The sequence below is a fragment of the Ursus maritimus genome, unplaced genomic scaffold, assembly GCF_017311325.1.
Source record: "Ursus maritimus isolate PB19 unplaced genomic scaffold, ASM1731132v1 scaffold_21, whole genome shotgun sequence".
In the NCBI taxonomy this organism is placed as follows: domain Eukaryota; kingdom Metazoa; phylum Chordata; class Mammalia; order Carnivora; family Ursidae; genus Ursus; species Ursus maritimus.
In genome coordinates this window covers 31,110,310-31,116,810 of record NW_024424564.1, presented here as the reverse complement: position 1 = coordinate 31,116,810, position 6,501 = coordinate 31,110,310, and positions in this window count along the sequence as shown.

Here is a 6,501-nt window from a genome sequence, read left to right as displayed (position 1 = left end):
TTAAAATTAGACAGTTTCTTCTATCCTTGCTCTGCTGCATCCCACATATTTTGGTTATGCTCTGTTTTCATTATTATTTAGCTTGAAATATTTTCAACGTTTTCTTGTGATTTCTTTTTGACCCATGAGTTATTTGGAAGTGTGTTGCTTGGTTTCTAAAGATTTGGGAAATTTTCAGGTATCTTTTTGTTACTAATTTGTAACTTAATTGTCTATGATCAGAGAATTAAACTCTATATAACTTAAATCCTTTGAAATGTAATGTACTTGTTTGATGGCCCAGCATATACTCTATTGTGGTGTATGTTCCATATGCATTTGCAAATAATGTGTAATCTGCAGTTTTTAAGCATAGTGTTCTATAAAAGTCAATTAAACTCAGTGTTGTTCAGATCTTCTGGATCCTGACTGAATGTTTTGTGTGTAAGTTTTCTATCAGGTACCTAGAGAAAGGTGTTAAGATTTCTAACTATGATTGTGGATTTGTCTACTGAGCCCTTTCATTGTGTCAGTTTCATGTATTCTGAACCTCTGTTATGAAGTATATGCACATTTAGAATTATTGCATTTTCCTAATAAATTGACCCTGTTATGAAATGTCCCTGCTTATCTCTGGGAGTATTCTTTGCCCTGAAATCTACTACATCTGATACTAATACAGCCATTCTAGCTTTCTATTTGCATGGACATCTTTTTTCATAATTTCACATCTAAGCAATCTGTACCTTTATACTTAAAGTATAACTCTCATAAGCAACACATAGTTGGATCCTGCTTTTATCCAGCCTGACAATCTCAACCTTTTGATTACAATGTATAGTCCATCTACATGTATGTTATTGATACCATGGGATTTGACTACCATTTTGCTATTTGTGTTTTATTTGATGCATCTGTCCTTTGTTTATTCCTTCTTTGTTGCCTTCATTTGAGTTACACAAATATTTCTTAGTATCCCATCTTATCTCCTCTATCGGCTTTTAGCTATACCTGTTTTTTTTTTTTTAAGAGGAACTACAATATCCATTGTTAATTTATTATAGTCTACTATTACACTACCTCACATACATGCGGTATACTTATATCCTATACTACCCTAAACTTCTGCCTTTGCTATTATTGCCATATATTTTACTTTTGCATATGTTATAAGCTCCCTCATTATTATTTCTACTTTAAATTGAGTTTAAATAATCAATTGTCTTTTAAACAAATTTACAAATTAGCCTGTTATGTATTTACTTATGTATACCATTTCTGGTGCTCTTCACTCCTTCACGTAGCCCCATCTTTCTGATTGCTACTATTCATTTCAGACTAATGGGCTTGTGTGTACGTTTCCTGGGCTGTGGTTTAATGTAATGAATTCTCTCAGCATTTGTTTATATAGAAAGGTCTTTATTTTTAACTTCATTTTAAAGGATATTTTTGCTGAATATAGACTTGTAGTATGACAGGATATCCCCCCTCATTTGAGCCCTTTAAATGTTATTCTATGGCCTTCTGGTTTGCAGTGGTTTTGATGAGAAGTTCTCATGCTTACCATCATTGCCCTGGAGGTGATATTTCCCTCCTATAAGAATTTTGTCATTGTTTTTCTCAGCAAGCAGAGATGATATGACTAGATACATTTTCTGGTATTTATCATATTTGGAATTTATTGAGATTTTTGAGGCTTTTCAGGGACCACGATTATAAATGTTAGACTTCTTGATATGGTCCTATGATCACCAAGGTTATGCTTATTTTAAAAGTGCCTTAAATTTTTTTGGATAATTTCTTTTGATCTGTCTTCAAGTTTACTGACCTTTTCTTCTGCAATGTCAAATCTGTTAAGACCATTCAGTGAATTTTTTATTTCATATATTGTATTTTTCACTGATAATTTATATTTCTAGTCATGATTTCTACAACCTTGTTTATTTTTTTTTAAGATTTTATTTATTTGAGAGAGAGCAGAGAGAGAGAGCACACAAACAGGAGTGAGGGGCAGAGGGAGAGGGACAAGCAGACTCCCTGCTGAGAAGTGAGCCTGATGTGGGGCTCAATCCCAGGATCCCAGGAGCATAACCTGAGCCAAAAGCAGACGCTTAACCAACTGAGCCACCCAGGTGCCCGTATAACCTTGTTTGCATTCCTCTTTTGCCCACACATAATATCCCTATTTTCTTTTAAATCCTTGAATATATTTATAAAAGTTGTTTCAAAATCCTGGGCCATTAATTCTAACATCTCTGTCAACTCTGGATCTGTTTCTATTGACTATTTTTTCTCCTGAAGATGTAACACATTTTCCAGCTTCTTTGTACATCTAGGAATTTGCTACGGTGTGCTTGACTTTTGGGATGTTATTTAGTTGAGAGTCTCCCTGTCGTAAGTGTTGACTTTTTTTCTGCATAGTAGTTACTTCATTTGCAGCTTAGCTTGCTTTTGTCAAGGTTTGGTTTTAGGCTTTGGGAGGGCAGGTCTAAAGTTGTTCTGACTCTAGGGCTAGAGTGGCATATTCCTAACATTTGACTATTCTGGAGTATCAACTAATTGCTGTGGGATTCTAATGAAGCTCACTCTCGGGTTTATCAGAGCCAAAATATCTCTGGAATTCCCATTCAGATTACATCTCACAAATAGTTGTTCTCTGTCAGACCTCTTGGAACCTCACCCTAAACATGTGTAGCTCACTACCTAACCAAGACTCAAGGAGATCCCGATTCATAATTTTGGGGCTCTCTTCTCTCAGGTGCCCTACCCTGAAAATTCCAGTAGCCTCAGCATTCCTGAATTCTGATCTATCTTTGCTCTACCTAGAAAAACCATTCTGTTCTTTTTGGACTCTTCTCTGTGCCTTGATTTACAACACAGTCCCAGGCAGATTTTTTTCACATACTGAATTTTCCATAGGGATGAATGAGAAGTTCACCTTGTGCATTTTTCTTCTCTCAAAGATTATGCCCCTCTATTGCCTATCATAATGCCCAGCACTACTCCATACGTTTGGTCCAGCACTATAGTGGTTTAAAGTAGAAAGAAAATCTGATACCTATTTTTCTATTATGGCTGGAGCTGGGAGTTGTATCCAGTGAGTTTTTGTTCCTAAGTTTTGCTGTAAGACCTAGGAGTTTTGTAAATCCCTAGGGAAGGAAGAGCTAAGAGGACAAGGGGAGAAGAAGCCCCTAATGGTTAGGCTCCAAAATGTCAATACCAGAAGAGCTTAAGGCAACAGTCAGGTTCCAAGGAAGGAGTTTGAATTTTCAGATGAAGACCTCTTTTGCATAAAACATCAAGAAAATATCTATCGTCTATTTCAGAATGCAAGGATGGCTTGTTGAGGGATAATACGGAGGATTTAAGTCTTCCTTAGCCTACTTTGAGACATGACTTCTAAACACCTGGTTTTCAATAGTATGGTAGGCTAGAGAGTAAAATGAAATTTCAATTGATTAAAGAAAATAAAGCAATGTGTGTGTGTTTTTTTTAAGATTATTTATTTGAAAGAAAGAGAGAGAGAGAGATTTAGTTCTGATCATTAGAAAATTTAAAAAACCAATAGAAACCTAACCAAGCAGGAGGAGCAGCAGGCAGAGGGAGAGGGAGAAATAGGCTCTCCGCTGAGCAAGGAGCCCGATATGGGGCCAATCCCAAGACCCTGGGATCATGACCTGAGTGGAAGGCAGATACTTCACCGACTGAGCCACACAGGTGTCCCAGCAATGTGGTCTTTCTTATATAGGGTGTTTGGAGAGTAAGTTTCAAATTCTCTAAAGAAACACTTGCAAAGACAATTAGTTAAGTGAGTCTCTGCTGTGGCCATCTGCCATCATGAGATATTTAGTTCTGATCATTAGAAAATTTAAAAAACCAATAGAAACCTAACCAAAGTGTTCCTATAAATTCTTGAAAAATCACACTAGCAATGATTAAGAAGAGGGGTCTTTCTCTCAGTGTGAAACTGAACCATAAACACTAGAGAATTACATTTCTCTAGTGTAGTTAGAATAATAAAGAAGAAAAAGACTAACATCCCTTTATGACATGTATTTATCCATCTGCAATAATTATCTTGCTGATAACTGCAACAAAATACGTTTTGTAAGCTATTAGCTAAGCATACTATTTATAATTCATAAAAGACCTTTTTTTTTTCATCTTTAAAGGAGAAACATGTCTATTTGAAGGCATTCAGTCTTGATCCTAAGTTTTTAAGCTCCTTGAGAACAAAGAAATCCACTCTGGCTCATTTCAGCAGTGAAAGGATTTTATTGGAAAGAGAATTAAACAGCTAAAGTTGCTAATGGAGGCCCAGAGAGGAAAGATTGGAAGATGCCAGGAACAACGCCCCCAGCTGGGCTGCCAAACTGCCTCAGTGACACCTTCAGAGGCCCCCCAGCTGCGGCTGCCATCACTGCCCAGCACTGGGCATTACCACCATCTCCTCTGAGACCGCAGCTTCAACAAAGTGGATGTCTCTGCCTTTGTCCTTGCCAGATGGATTCTGCGCAGAGCCACCATCATCTTTAAAACAAATTCAACACAGATAGATCTGATTGGTGGACCCAGGTGCCATGGTTGCACCCTTGCTACATAAGAGGCTGGGAAACCAGATTGTGACTTCTACGCATAAGATGGGAGATCACCTCAAACACAGAGACAAATTTCATCCACAGCTGCTAGGCATAAGCCAACAAATAAAAATATAGATAAATAAATAAGGAAAGCAAGGAGGAACCTTGTTATTTGGATCAACTGCCCTGTTTTAAAAATTTGAGGAAACCAAGGCACATGGATAGGAAGTGACTCATCACAAATCTATTCCTTCTCTCTCTAGATTCACTTTTCAACTCTCAGGGATGACAAGTACCTTGTGTATTCCTTTCTTCCCCTTCCACAGAAGACACCTTAAATTGACTATAGTACTCATTCTTATGGAGCCCAGCTTTGGCCTTACAATTGTTCTCAACACGGCCCTTCGAGCAGCCACAACCACAATTGGCACAAGAAATGAAAACTATTTGCCATCCTTGTACTGCACGAGGCTGACATTCACTCAACAAATTCTTAAATGAATTAATGAATAGAATAAGATTTAGTATAATTAACACTTTTGGAATCCACAAAAGATATTTTAGGTTATTGGTTAAATGATCTCTTTGAGACTTAATGTTTATTATGCCCAGTTGTCTCTATTTTGGTTACTGGCACAGATTCATAATTTGTTTATAACTATTAAAAAACACCAGGCTGCAACTCGTTGTCTTGCCAACAATAGCACCAATCTGCCCATTCATTCAGATGACTTTTCTCACTTTGCTACTGTCAAATGTCCAAGTGAGATGATGGCTTGGGAGGTTTCTTTTTAGTAGGGGAGGCAATAAACACCCAGATGCCACTATATTCCTGTCATTTCCCTTTGGAAGTGGGTTGATGGCTGACCAACTCTCTAGCTTCTGTCACTGCTGAAATCGGTGTGGGTTTCACTATACTGTATTAGTGTGCATCAAATCCAGATATGAAATAGGAATGGTTTCCAACTTAGATAATTCAGTGAGTATAATGTTTGTATAAAATGGTCACAGGTTGGTTGGTTTTTTTCCCCACAAGTTATGCTATTGGATGCAAGTGGCAGAAATATCAATTCAAAATGTCTTAAAAAGAAAAACAAAACAAAACAAAAATAACTTCACGGTCTCCTTGACAGAAACATCAAGGAACAGATCCGCTTCCAGGGACTCAAATGAGGTTACCTCCAGACTTTGCCTTCTTTAGTGTTAGACCTTGTCCTCGGGATTCACAAAATAGCTACTGGAAGCTCCAAATTCGTACTCTCCCAGGCTTGAATCCAGTGGAATAGACAACACTTCTTGGGAGTTTCCACATAAGTATTATTATTCCCTTCAACTGCGACAAATTGGTTCACATGAACACTCTGGAACCAATTACTGTGGCTTGGGTGATTCAGTGCTCTGATTGGCCATGTCTAGATCACATGTTGCATCCTGGATCTGAGGTTGTAACCAATACTATTATACCTAAATAACCAATAACCAATACTGTTATACCTAAAAACAGTGAATGTCCACTCTAAGGGCATCCTCAGACATTGTCCAGCAGGGAAGAGAGAGCACACTTGAAGGGATAATTGAAGTGAGTTTAATGAAGGAACCACACAAGATGTGTGGCAATGGTAAGGACATCAACAGGATGGAGAAATGCCCAGAACTAGGAACAGTGGAAAACCATTACCACCACTTGGGCTGAAGGGCCAAGAAAGCGAGCTGTTACTGGGCCTGGGTGAGAGGCAGAGCCCTGGATATGAACCACCAGTCAGAGCTATGCCCACATGTACAGGAACACAGCCATTACCAAGGCACAGCCCAGAAGGGAGGGAGTAGAGAGACTAAATTCCTCCACCTCCTCTCCCAACTCCTGACCTCCTTCTGGGGCCTCCTACTGGCCAGACCTAACAGAAGCCAGAGGGCAAGGAGCTGGGGTGATAGTCTGCAGAAG